Raw genomic sequence first — 15,251 nt, forward strand, 5'->3', positions numbered from 1 at the left:
GCTGCTCCAATGCGGGTTGGTGCATACACATGTGGCAGAATTTCGATGAAATTAGACACATGCAGGTTTCCTCACGATGTTTTCCTTCACCGCCGAGCACGAGGTGAATTATAAACACAAATTTTGCACATTAAAATTCAGTGGTGTTTGAATCCTGTTGTAAATACTCTTATATTGTGTCTCGAATCATTGAAAGAATTTCGTTCTCAAAATGATAAATACATCGGAAAGCTCTTTTTAAAAATACATTATATAATAGAGTGAATATGCCTGAACCATTACCCCATATTATGGCATATTATAACATGATATGATACGAAGAAAATAACCAAACCATAGTATTTTACGTTATAGAGGAATTTGTATCAAGGTCACTTTCAATTTCAAGCACTTGTCTAGTTTTCTTAATTTTAAGTATCAAAGGAATACAATTCTAATGAATCTTAATTTAAATATTAAGCGATTTTATTTCGTAGAAGAGGAAATTACTAAAATGACAAAGAAAACCAATTCAATTTCTGATGAGACAAAAATTTTCCACTCGCTTGTGGGAATGATCACGTGAAAAGGGACGGAAGTGTGTAACGGGAAGCCGGAGAAGAGCGCGGGATGTTTGATTTGACCAATGGTGTTCAGTGCTAGAGTTGGCCATCAGATGGTACCAACCATTTTTCTGACAGGATATAATGTTGATGTTGCTTATTACTAAGGTGAAATATCAAATTTTACACATCATATGCGACTACTATGAGGCTCGCTAATTTTTTTTACTAACAAAGCTGTCTGAAGTCTATGCCTAGACTTTAATCTTTATTGTAAAATTAAAAAAATAGAACTTGCGCGCGAAGGGTATTCGTACCATCATCTATAAGAATGGCAAAAAATCATGTATATTGTAAGCCCCCCTTGAATATTTATTTTACTATGTTTTTTAGTATTTGTTGTTATTTGTGCAACAGAAATACATCATCTGTGAAAATTTTAAGTGTCTAACTATGACGATTCATGTGATACAGCCTGGCGACAGACAGACAGCCAGACGGACGGACGGACAGCGGAGTTTTAGTAATAGGTTTTACCCTTTGGGTACGGTACCCTAAAAAGTAAATACAATACCATTTGTACTATAAAATATATTTTGTATATAACAATACACAGAATTACAAAAACAGTTCACACTCCCACCATAAAGTTTTCAGGGGTTATCTGTAGGTACATTATTCATAAGTAGATTTTTGAAGTTGTATGGAAAAATGTATAAAAATAAAGGTAATTTCACAATACTATTTGATTTTTTATAACATTTTTATTGATCGCATACTGACAATATCTACGATATAATAAAGGCCTTATATATTAACCTCCAGTTTTATTGGCCCGCTGGCCCTTAAATAGCGCTTGTACCTGCCGTTACGTTTTACGAGTTTTGACATAAAGTGAAACTCGAATGGAGAGTTATATCGTTTTCTTTTGTATATTTTAACGCCTCTATTCCTTTGGATAGGGGTGATATATTTTATGAGCGTGGTTTATTGGAATAACGTATACGGTAGCTCGCGGTCGGAAATGAAAGTAACATTGGTATTAGTTATTTAAAACAAATGTATAATATTACTTTTTTAATATAATATTTGATTGTATCAGAGTACAACCCTTTTCATCACATAGAACAAACCTACTAAAGGCAGCTGGTTATTACGAATCTACTATATGGGATTCTACAAAATACAAGTATTAGACAAGTAATATATACAGTTTTTTGCGCTATCTGTAGGCATATTTTTGAGCGCTTGGCACACTGTCTGTTCGACGACCTCCGTGGTCGAGTAGTGTGTACACCCCTTTTCATGGGTACGCCACTCCGAGAACACGGGTTCAATTTCCGGCCGAGTCAATGTAGAAAAAGTTCATTATTTTTCTATGCTGTCTTGGGTCTGGGTTTTGTTGGTACCGTCGTTACTTCTAATTTTCCATAACACAAATGCTTTAGCTAGTAACAATGTAAACATTAGGATCAGAGTAACGTATGTAATGTTGTCCAATATTTATTCAGATTAAATATATTATGAGATGTACACATTTTTTTTTTTTAAATTTATATCGCCAAAACTTTTAATCCTTCATATAACATCCACTGTCAATCTCAAATATTTAAAAGACATAGACAATTTCCACTTTTCAGTCGACGTCAAGTTCACTTCAAATGAAGACTGTGCTTATCAAAATATATGATGACAAAATAATTACTATTGACAATGAGCTCGTCGAAATTACTGTCCTTCTTAACATCTATTAATAATCATCTAATAATCACCTAATGCTATGTCACCTAGTTTCGATTCTTCATTCCTATTAATATGATCAACAACAGCGCGTATGACGTCACAATATTTGCTGTTGCTTGATGTATTCTTTCGTCTCCATTCTGAAAGGGAGACCGCAGAGTGTCGTTACTGTTTTCTCTTTTTAATAAATGTTGTCTAATATCTTTTTCCATATAAATTATTTACAATACGATAGAATTGCAGTACGATATCATCAATTTTAACTTAATTCAAGAGATTTTTTAGTATCGGTGTCTCTCAACAATATTTCAAATTATAAGATGCTGATATTCCTTCTATTCTCGTAGATTGTTTTGCAACCCTTTTAAGCATATGAGTTAGTAAATATTAGTATAATTTATAAATATCACCAATGACTTACAGACTTTGGAAAAACTTTGCATCACGAGAATAAAGCTAGTCTATTTCTACCCATAAATGGCGTAAGTTGACAAAGATACACATATAATCACACATACTCAAGCACGTAATCATTTAATGAACCATATAGCGAACGGCAATCAAGCCGTAAGCGACTGACTATTAAAATCTGTCAAACCCTTTTAATGCAGTTTCACAATAGACGATCACAGATAATAAAATCATCTATATCGATAACGTACCGTGTGAATGTCGCAGGCCGAATACTTAATTTGTCAGTTCAAAATAGCCTAGACACAGTAATTAAACTGCGACGTTTTTAAGTGGCCTGAAAACAATTCAGACTCATTTAAAATTTCATCCAATAACAAATGATTCCTTTTAAATATAATTATGTTCTGAATTTTGTTACATATAAAAACTCTTTACAGTTGAAAAAAAAAATAATAAGTATTTATATCTGGCTTTTTTTTTAATTTGACATTTATGATTATAGAATAAGTATTTTGATCAATGTATTATCGAAAATGTTGCCATCAGAACTTTTGTGTTAATATGTTTATTGATCAGATTATATTCCAATTTCGTGGACTATTAATTAAAATGATAAAACATTTTTATCATTTTAATTAATATTTAAAACATGTATTTTAAAAGAGCGTTTATTTATTCTATACGTTGTACTTTTAATAAGATATTCTTAGCTGTAACTTAATCTAATTTATTTATTTATAAGACTGACCAGCAATAAATGCGGAAACCTATTATGAAATTCAAAATATATGACAAGCACAAAATATAAGTAAATTATCATAATTAAAATAAATCTTAGGAACAATATAAACACCCTTAATAAATCGAGAGGAATAACACACGATAAGTTTAAAAAAAAAGAGTTATATTCTAGCTATACATATTGTATATTTATGTAAATTAAAAGAAAATGTTTTTTTTGAATATACTCTCATCCTGGCGACAGATGTGCCGGTTGAATGAGGGACAAGAAAATCTTTACTCCAAAATTTACGGTCGGCCGCATTCTGTCGGTGATTTTGTACTATTAAGGTTCGCTACTTGACTAATAAGATCTACCTGTGTGCCTTACTTACTTTCTTAAATATGAACCTCGTAGTTATTAGTGAGTTTTTCGTGAACTAAACCAATTTATTTTTAGGGTTTCGTACCTCTAAAGGACAAATGGAACCCTTATAAGATCACTTCGTTGTCCGTCTGTATTTCTGTCCGTCGATATCCTTTTTGTCTGGAACGTGTGGATACAGTGAAATGAATGCCAAATACTGAAATACGGTCCCTTGGAGCTGTGAAAAAATTAAACCTCTAAATCTACGCAATTAAAAGATACAGCTGTTTATGACGCATTTCCCATAAATTCTCAAGGATAATCAAAACCCGTTGACCTAGAATCATGAAGTTTGGCAAGAACCAATATCATATAGCACAAACGTAAATTTATTGTTACATCTATATGTGTCCGTATATCTGTGTGGTACGGCGCCTCAGTGTGCGGGTTCGAATAGCACTTGTTCGGTTTCTCGGGTTTTTTTTTTTGTTTAAAGAAACATTTACTAGAGTTTTTGAAATCATTGACAGTGACGTTTTACTATATTTTTCATTCAGTTTGAATCCACTTAAGAAAATATTTACGTAATAATAAAGAACATAAACAAATGAATTAGATTTTAATGAATACTAACGTTATACAACTAATTAAAATACCTCCAACAAACGGTTTTACACTAAGCATTTCCATATTTGAGCATAATCTTGAAACACTCGGAAAATATTTTACGTCCCACGTTATTTAGCAAAGAATACTAAACACTCGGAAAGGTCTCGGGGAACATTCATTGTTGTCGAGGGAGACAGATCCAGTAGCACTCGTTATAATTGCGGGTACATTTCTCGGGAAATCCAACCTTTCTTCAACTGCTCAGTCGATTGTTGTTTGAGAGCTTTTATACTTTAAGGTGGAACAATTACGTTTTCCGATATGATGACCACTTTTACTTCTACATTTGAAATATGAAAATTAGTAATAAAGTAATAATATTAGTGCCAAATATTGATTCTTACACACTTGAAATTCAAGCTTTGTAAGTATAATCGAGATTATGGCCGAGTGGGTAAAATACAAAGATTCGTAACTGAAATTTATTCATACACCATATTTATTAGATCATCGTCAGCCAATATTAATCCACGTCTGTATGTGTATGCCTATATACAGATTTGGACTATTCCCACCAACGCTCCCGGTTCCTTCCTGATCTAGTCGAGTCCAACTTCCCAGGAGTCCTAAGCTGCATATGCGTATCCATGGTCTCCAATCTTCGTTTGCTCAAACTAATTATTATATTTATTTGTAATTACTATAATTATCCTTATGCGATCCAATGCCTTCTGAAATAATGTTAAAAAGTATTCGTAACAAAGTAAACTTGTAACCGCACACAAATAATACTATGTTAAAAAGGTTCATGCAAATGTCAAAAAAAATAGTCAATGTGTTCGCTGTAGCGGATGAACTATAAGTGAACGCATAGAGTTCCGATAAGTATATTTGACTGGCTGAGACTGTAACACCATAGATTGCATAGTCTCTTGGAAGAATGACTTGCACTAAATATTTATTATCCGTATTCCAATGTATTATACAGACATGCCATTCACGTGAACTGACTTTTTTTCCCGTAACGTTATAAGGTGATCTAAAACATTTTATTTAGCGATATGTCTTTGTAAAAGCCTGTCTAGGTAGTCTTTCAATGATCACATATTCTATACTTAGCCTTTATTTCTATACTAACCTTCAATTCTCAATAGAGTGAGCCTTTGTAACTACAGATACAAGGGACAAAATATTTTAGTTTCAGAGGTGGCTAATGTTTCTTACAATATCGATATAGATAGTATCAGGGGGCCTATACACTTATTTAAAATAAAAACATACAACATATTTCTTTATGTACAAAAGATGTATGTTGTAATGTCATTGCTGCTTGCTCTTTATTGTGCGTGCAATACAAGTATACAACCAAAATCGAAGAATTGAGTCTTTTTTTTTTGTAAAAAAACAACATAGGAAGCGTTTTCAGATGTTATCCAACCCACGGGTAACATTCAAAGGATCAGGACAAGAATCGTCAGTGGTCAAAAGACGATTCAATTCCCGATACAAAACGTTTTATTCGTTCACCAAAAATAAGAAGACCGGTTGTTAGGCACATTTTCGAAGATGGCTTGGGATCGAAAGAAAGCCATTCTTGTACATCCCCTACCATGGACTTTAAAATAAAATACAAATAATGTTATGAGAAGACCCAACGTGAACTATTCAATACATTTAAATAATCAGTGATAATCATTGTATGTTCACGAGAAGCAATAATTAAATAAATGAAGGCTTATAACGCCAAGTTTCCGACTCCGCAAAGTCAATAAATCATTCTTGGGGCAAGGTATCCGGTTCTATAAAAAAATTCCGCAGACATTTTTAACTTAGCTGTTTCATAAATTCAAATCATTTGTAAAAAATACATATTATTCGATACAAGATTATATAGATGATAAAAAAGCGTGGAGTTAATGCTTGTTAACTTCCAGGTAGGATATATTAAATACATATATAATTGTATTTTACTAACAATACTGTATTTTTAGATGTTGAAAAAGAGTAACTACTGAGTTTCTTGCCGGTTCTTCTCGGTAGAATCTACATTCCGAACCGGTGGTAGCTTCACTTAATTTAGTTTGTTAAATGACGATTCAAAAGTGCTTGTAAAGCCTACTTGAATAAAGTATATTTTTTTTTTGATTTTACAATAAATTGTTAAGTTATGATTCATCTATAGGCCGATCTAGAAAACACAGGGACAGAATATTCACATAATTTTTCTCACATTTGTTATTAGGCTGAATGACCTTGAATAATTAAAAAAAAAGAAGTAATTGTGTTGATTTATTTTTATTAGTATAACTCGATAGGAGTTCACTTCAAGTAATCGATGTGAGAACAAATGGTAAAAGGTTCGGTAACTTTACAGGAAATAAGAGCCCGCTCGGGGCTTGATACTGCCACAAAAAACATTTGGCTTGATTGGCTCGCTAGGCTTAAACTACGCACGAGAAACATAGTTGAACCTACATTCTGGAGGAGGCACTTATAATATTTCTTATTATTATTCGCCTCCAACACACACAATATTAACAAATACATGGACATCAAGACAGGACAAGAGCCGAGATGGCCCAGTGGTGAGAACGCGTGCATCTTAACCGATGATTTCGGGTTCAAAACCACTGAATTTTCATGTGCTTATTTTGTGTTTATAATTCATCTCGAGCTCGGCGGTGAAGAAAAACGTCGTGAGGAAACCTGCATGTGTCTAATTTCAACGAAATTCCGCCACATGTGTATTCCGCCAACCCGCATTGGAACAGCGTGGTGCAATATGCTCCACGCCTTCTCCTCAAATGGAGAGGAGGCCTTTAGCCCAGCAGTGAGAAATTTACAGGCTGCTAATGATGGACATCAATAAGTTTGGAACAAACATTTTTTTTGCGTTTTTAATTATAAGAAGACAAGATAATTACGTCGTTATTAATTAATCTTATATGAACGAGCGGGTTTACGACCTAGAAACTACCGTTGTTTTTTTAGTATTTAATCAGTGTTATGAGATAAAACATTAATTTTGTTTATTTAATTAAAAGATAAATCTTGAGACTTGCAGATGAAATTTTTGCCATTTATGTATCTGTCGCAGCCAGTTACTTTAATTTGCCATTCCATTACCTAGCCATTTTACAAATCGGTTATTTCAACCAGCTGAATCTCCTGAAGAAGAGGATATATTGAATAGAAGAACTTTATTAAATAAAACTTAATATTTTATTTAATATGCTAATTGCCTGCGACGTATCCACCAGTGTGTAAAGAAATATCCCTTCTGTCCGAATTATATATTATTCTACTTGGAAAGTATACTTTTAAAACCGATCTATATAACTACGTTTAAATAATCTTAGTTTTGTTGACATAGCTACTTACTAGGTGAAACAGAAGTATGAAGGCTTGCTTTCAAAAATTTGTTAAATAATAATAATAAATTCTTAAATATTCAAACAACATAAATATGTCAATATAATCATAGTTCTCCGTTTGCGTTATTGGCGTATCGTTTTTTTTTATTGATTTAAACATAGGAGTTTACGATTTATTGTTTTTTTTTTGGTATCGTACTCTTAAACTAGATTAGTTTGTTCGGATATCGCACAACCTCATAGACAATGAAAAAAGTTATGTTAGTAGTGGTTTTGATAAATATTGCATTTAGAAATAACTAACATTAATTAGTTAAATGTATCATAATACAGTCAACTTTTAACGATGTGTTCACTTGGCCAATCTAAACTATTCGTGCGATTAAATTTATATAGACCTTGACGCCTGCGGGAATCCAATCATATTAAATGAGTATTTATAAAAAAAGTTAAAAAATAGACGGCTAGTAGCTAGTATTTTATAAATGACAGTTAAAATAGTAAAACATCTCCCCGGCGGGGAATCGAACCCCGGTCTCCCGCGTGACAGGCGGGGATACTTACCACTATACTACCGAGGATGATACACGTTTGTTAAAAAATGAGAATCTTATAATTTCAATGAAAATTCGTACTTATTTCCAACAATCATTATCCACAACACTCTTTTAGTTTCATTACCAGATCATTCACTGTTATCTGAATCCCTTAAATTTTTATATATACATCCACTCATCACGTATTCTACCGGCAAACAGGAATATTAAGTAGTTCTGGTTGCCAGTTTGAAGGTCTAGCGTTACTATAGACACAAGCGATATAACGTCATAGTTCTTCAGGTTGGTACATTGGCGTTACATCGCCAAGGCAAGGCAAGATTGATATTTCTTACAGTGTCAATGTAGTGAAGATCACTTACATTAGCAGCCTGTGAATTTCCCATTGCTGGGCTAAGGCCTCCTCTCCCTTTGAGGCGAAGGTTTGGAGCATATTCCACCACACTGCTCCAATGCGGGTTGGTGGAATACACATGTGGCAGAATTTCGTTAAAATTAGACACAGGTTTAGATGCAGGTTTCCTCACGATGTTTTCCTCCACCGCCGTGCACGAGATACATTTTAAACACAAATTAAGCACATGAAAATTCAGTGGTGCCTGCCTGGGTTTGAACCCGAAATCATCTGTTAAGTTGCACGCGTTCTAGCCACTGGGCCATCTCGGCTCACTATCATGGTTTGCCAACTACCAAATTGAATTTAAAAAATTCGGTATTTTCTTTATAACATTTATATATACCGCCTCCAAATGTTCCTATCGCCGATATATTTATAATGTCACGTGTATCGTGAGGTCGAGAGGGCAGCTGTTACTTTTATGCTCATCGGTTCGCTGCCTCGCCAACCCTATTGAGTCGGCTATGCTTCTTCGCTTCTTTTATCTATACATAATTCCAATATACTATGTTATGTTATTTCAGACGTTGAAGATCGCGGCTTATATCTGTCAAATGTATATGAATTAAAGTAAACTTAACTAGCTATTCTGTTCAACTGCAACGTTCTTTAAATCATAACTAATCTAAAAATAATTTGTAAACTATCTTTGCTGACAATATTATCTTCTGATTTCTAGTACCTATAATATATTTTTGATCTATAATATATGTCCTCTTGCTCTCCTGCAATTTGCGGGAGTGATGTCGTGAAGAGGGACGGAAGTGTGTAACAGGAAGTAGGTAAATCGTGCGCTATTTACTATGACCATTACGCGCCCTATGCTGGAGATGCTAGGCATGGATAATTTTGCTTATTACTATATCGAGATGCTATACTTCATACATGACTACATTAAGAGCCTTAGGCATAGCTTGCTTTTTAAATTACGTAATATTTAGATTAATACTGTAACTGCAATAAAGCAAACCAAACGAAATCAGTGTCACAATTTATTTCAAATCGTTCAATACAGGCGAATGCTCCCGGTAAGGGATCCAAATATTGTTTATTCAAGTAGGATCATAAAAGCACTTTTAAATCGTTCTATTACATTGTTGAGTTAAATGTCAAACTCATACTCAAAATCCTTTATTCAGTGTAGAAGCATTACACTTACTTATTGATGGTCAAATTAAACACTACCACCGGTTCGGAAAAAGGAACACCCTGACCTGAGAAGGACCGGCGAAAGAAACTCAGCGGGTCTTTTTTTTTGTCAAATTAATTATATACATAATTGTATATGAAAAGAAACAGCCAGGAGGCGATCGTTTCATTCCCAAGGTGTACTATCAAACATAAACTCACTTATTGTATAGTTACCTTTCGCACACAAGCGTTCCTTAACATTTTTTTAAAATTTCGCAAAAGAAGCATTTTGAACGCTTTCTGGGATCCTGTTGTAGAAGCGTATACATTGCCCCACAAAAGAGTTACTGACTCTATGCAGTCGAGTAACAGGAGTAACAAGATTGTGTTTGTTCCTTGTACCATTGTTATGAGAATCACATTTTCTCATAAAAACATTAATATTTTTCCGTACATACAAAACATTACAGAATATATATTGAGAAGCAACAGTTAATATCTTAATTTCTTTAAATTTATACCTTAATGATTCCTTGGCTCTTAGGTTATAGATTGCGCGAATAGCCCTCTCAATGTTAAGGTAGTATGTTCAGTAAGTAGATTAGAATCTAGAAGAAGAACCGGCAACAAACTCAGTAGTTACTCTTTTCCGCCATTTTAATTACAGAGTATCAGTCAGTAAGGTACAATTAAATTTTTATATATACTCTCTAGAAATCAATAAATACTATGTCCACGCTTTTTATCTTTAATATAATCTTGTATTGAGTAATATGCCTTATTTATATATATATTTTTCTTATGAGCTTTAAATTTTTTTAATTCTTTTTAAAAATAGCTGTTGAATCTATTACAGAAACGAATACAGTGCCTCATGAAGGATGTATTAACTTTGCGAAGTCGGAAACTAGGTGTTATTAGTTTAACTTTCCTCCCCGTATACGAGGAGGAAGGGCAATGATTGTAACCGTTTCTTTCGAAAAAAACTATATTAATGTACATAACTGTGCGCTATATTAATTTAAATATAATTATAAGATTCCCATTTTCTATCAAACGTTCATCATCCTCGGTAGTATAGTGGTAAGTATCCCCGCCTGTCACGCGGGAGACCGGGGTTCGATTCCCCGCCGGGGAGATGTTCAACTATTTTATTTAATTATTATTAAATATAATATATACTAGCTGTTACCCGCGGCTTTACTCGCATAGAATATGTATATATTTACAAATAAAATAAAAATATTACGTTAATTTAAGACAAATCAGGTGGGCCATTTGTCCCTCTACCTGCCTATATCATAAAAAAAACTAAACTATTTATATTATGTAAAATAAATAAGAGGCATTAACTCTATTAAAAACCTTCAACAATTTCAGTTTTATTATGTAATTAGAGTCGGAATTCGACTAGAGGCCAGTTTATGAGAAAAGTTCGGAGTGTGGATGGCTCTTCACACCCAGAACAAACATCTCCAAAGCCGCTTAGATTCAGAATCGACATACTATATCTAACTTTATATAAGCTATTTGAACTTTTAAAACTTTTCGTATTTCGTCTACTAATTGGAATTTTATAGTTTTATTTAATTCAAATCCGAACGAAAAAATATAAAAAGAGATATATTTCAACTTTTTATTAATATAAAATAAAAATACGACATAGAAAATTATTTGGTAATTTTTGAAAAAAAAAACAATTCTGATGAATTACTCATAAAACTTAAATAAGCAAGTAATGTGTTAATAAGTCTACGACCCACCAATCAGATATTTTATCCGCTATCAGCAATACTTAGTAAGGGTGATTGAGCCATTATAATTATCGGCAAGAGCACAATTTGGTACAATTAAAATCTTACGTCAAAAGGTTAGTGACACATTGGCGATGTCGGGAATGATTAATATTTCTCAAGGCGCCAATGGCTATGGGCGGTGGTAACCACATACCATTACTACTATCGCCAGTGGCCCACATGCCCGTTTGTCTATCAACATAATAAAAGAAAACATAATCTTAATATAAGTAATACTACCGTCCTGGTTTTTTTTTAACACAGCGACAGTTTTTCAAGATCTCCTAGTCTCTAGAACAGAATATTTTATGGTCTAGTACATTAATAAATAGTAACTACGCCAAAACAAGTGCAATCTCTATATCGTCACTCTCGTAATCCGAGGGGACGGCAAATACGACAAGTAAAGATTTCAGATGCAGGGCTAAAGGCTATACCTATATGAGTACTTTCCAGTGCACAGGAGTGTAAACGCTGAGAACTTATACGCCTAGCTACTGGGGTTTTGTCAACAGAAACTTCGAGATTTGCTGTCATACAAGCTAACCAATAAAGCAAGAAGTAAAATTATATCATATAATACTGTTATTTTTGTATGTTGATTGAGTATAGCCGTGGGCCCTACTGGCCTTTACAGCGTCACCGAACGTTGGGACGAGTGTTAAGACTCTGACTCTTAGGATGAACCCTTTTGGGCTCGAGAGTGACGTTCGTCCTGAGGGTGTCTCCTATGAGATCGCACCTCGGCTCAGAACGTAGTCGGTAGGGACGTAATACTGTTACGAACGCGGTGCCTTATAAATTCTAAATGAAGCAAACAATGTGCGTTTTGTAAAAAAATAATTAAATAGAGTAACTACTGGATTTTATACTTGGAACTCATACTATCACATATCAACGCGGGTTGGTAGATGCACATGGAGCAGTTCGGTTTTTTTCGACCGACATTTGCAGGTTTCATTTTTCATAGCGCATACAATGAATTATAAACATAAATAGTAAGCACATGAAAAGTTCATTGATGCATGCCTTGGTTCGAACTCGCAATCATCGGTTAAAATTCTTTTTTTTTTATAAATATTGGACAACATCACATACATTACTCTGATCCCAATGTAAGTAGGTAAAGCACTTGTGTTATGGAAAATCAGAAGTAACGACGGTACCACAAACACCCAGACCCAAGACAACATAGAAAACTAACTAACTTTTTCTACATTGACTCGGCCGGGAATCGAGCCCGGGACCTCGGAGTGGCGTACCCATGAAAACCGGTGTACACACTACTCGACCACGAAGGTCGTCAAATTCGTATGTTCTAATCAATGAGCATTATCACGTCTATATATATTGTGTCAAAACGCAAAACTAAACTATACTTATTTTTGTATAAGTTACCATACAATACCAATATTCTTATGAGTAATAGCCATACGAATATAGGATTTTAAATTAACATGGTTATTTTTATTACTAACAGTATTTAAAACGGGACATTTACCATGTTTTTTTATTTTTTTTTGGTGCAGCTTTTTGTCTCGTGAACAAGACATTCGTAGATAATGTCGAAATATTGAGCCCCACCAAATAAAAATAAAAAACATGGTAAATATCCATACCAATATATTGAATTATACAAGATACTAAACTAACAGGTAACTTTGAAATACAAACACGCATTGGTGCTCATCCCATATATATTACTGCTCTAGTATATAGGCACTGTAAACACTTCAGTAATTACTGTGCAGTAATAATCTGAACACGATTGTTAAGACTTAACTTCCGCACAACCCATAGAGCGTAGATAATAGATTATTTATACAAAATTATTTAGGAAATGAGCCGAGATGGCCCAGTGGTTAGAACGCGCACACCTTAACCGATGATTTCGGGTTCAAACCCAGGCAGGCACCACTGATTTTTCATGTGTTTAATTTGTATTTATAATTCATATTGTGCTCGGCGGTGAAGGAAAACATCGTGAGGAAACATGCATGTGTCTAATTTCAACGAAATTCTGCCACATGTGTATTCCACCAACCCGCATTGGAACAGCGTGGTGCAATATGCTCCAAACCTTCTCCTCAAAGGGAGAGGAGGCCTAAGCCCAGCAGTGGGAAATTACCAGGCTGCTGATGTAAAATGTAATTTAGGAAAGATTTTCTATTAATGGAAGACATTGCAATGTTAGCCTTCAACGCCATGTATGAAATGTGTTGTGAACGCAAATTAAGAACCAGCAATCATCGTAATTTTCTAAGCAATTAGCCTTTTCGATTCTGCAAAAATAAAATATAAAACCATAACAATAAATTACAATCTATACAATAAAAGCGTCCGCAAAAAATTGAATCATGATACATTAGCAATCATCCCTTCAATCAGTTTCCGAAATCCGCGGCCATTAATAAGAGCCACAATCCTGTGGACTGGATTGTCGATTTGACGTCGCTCGTCGTTGGCTAATGACCCCTTAATTGGAAGCCTCATTGCATGTCTAATTGCTGAGGCAATTATCCACTTCATTTCACATGCACGTCGCGCTCGATATGAAAGATTTAACACAGGACCGTTTTGTTTAACCCTGAAAGACCTAACTTTGATATAACTAATTGTCTCTTCGTGGTTTTCTTAATCAGCCATTTACTTTAGTCAGCTTGTCATGATCTTTTGAGATATATAAGGTATTACTTATAACTGATTTAAGTAAACAATGAATCATCTTCTTCTGTCTTTATTGATTTGTTATTAGAGAAAAAAAGACAGCATGCTTTCGATTCTGATTACCCTAACCGACAATTTTATTGGTGAAGCTGATATGTAAGTTTAAAAGATGAGACAGTCCATGGTTTATTGGTTTTTACGGAAAACGTTAATGTTCAAATTAGTAAAACTTTCGCCAGGTTTATTTTTAGAACCATTTGTAGATCAATGTACACTCTACCTTGTAGCTACCCATAATAGCTTGAACATTAATAATAATATTGTGTTAGAAAAGGTAATTCCTATAGACAGTTGCTAATTGGTAAGATATTCAGTACTGTTAATCTTGCTACTAAGAAAGGAAAAAAGAATTAAAAAATCATTTACTTGACCTAATTCTAGAACGACTAAATCTGTATAGGTTACATAATTGCGGAAAGCATTTGATCTCTAAGAACTTTATATTCTTGGTTCATGTAGATCAGATCAAAGAATACGGTATTGTAGCTTAAGCCAGCTAAGATATACCAAATAGCAAAGTATTTCTAATCCGAGCCGCGATTGAGACAAACATCTATTTGCATTCAGAAATGTCTGTTACTGTGTCGTAAAAAATGTCGTCTGTAATATATGGTTGAGATAATTTAAAAAGACCAAAAAAATAATTATATATATAGATTGAACGTGGACGGGCGTGTGGATCACCTGATACTAAGTAATTACAACCGCCCACAGACATGGTGGTAGGTTATTGTGGGTAGTACCACCCACTCATTATATATTCTACCGCCTAACATCAGTACTCAGTATTATTCTGTTCCGGTTTGAAGAGCGAGTAGGCCAGGTCACAGGCAAAAGGGACATAATATCTTATTTCCCAAGGTTGGCGGCGCAT

General features: G+C 34.1%; 2 non-coding genes across 2 annotated transcripts; one reads left to right on the forward strand and one right to left on the reverse strand.

Annotated features, from left to right (window-relative positions):
* Positions 1-8,278: 8,278 nt before the first annotated feature.
* Positions 8,279-8,350, reverse strand: Trnad-guc. The gene has a single exon. It is a non-coding gene; the product is annotated as a tRNA-Asp (tRNA).
* A 2,570-nt stretch (positions 8,351-10,920) lies between these two features.
* Positions 10,921-10,992, forward strand: Trnad-guc. Its single transcript has one exon. It is a non-coding gene; the product is annotated as a tRNA-Asp (tRNA).
* Positions 10,993-15,251: the final 4,259 nt, after the last annotated feature.

The sequence above is a fragment of the Vanessa atalanta genome, chromosome 4 (genome assembly GCF_905147765.1).
Source record: "Vanessa atalanta chromosome 4, ilVanAtal1.2, whole genome shotgun sequence".
In the NCBI taxonomy this organism is placed as follows: domain Eukaryota; kingdom Metazoa; phylum Arthropoda; class Insecta; order Lepidoptera; family Nymphalidae; genus Vanessa; species Vanessa atalanta.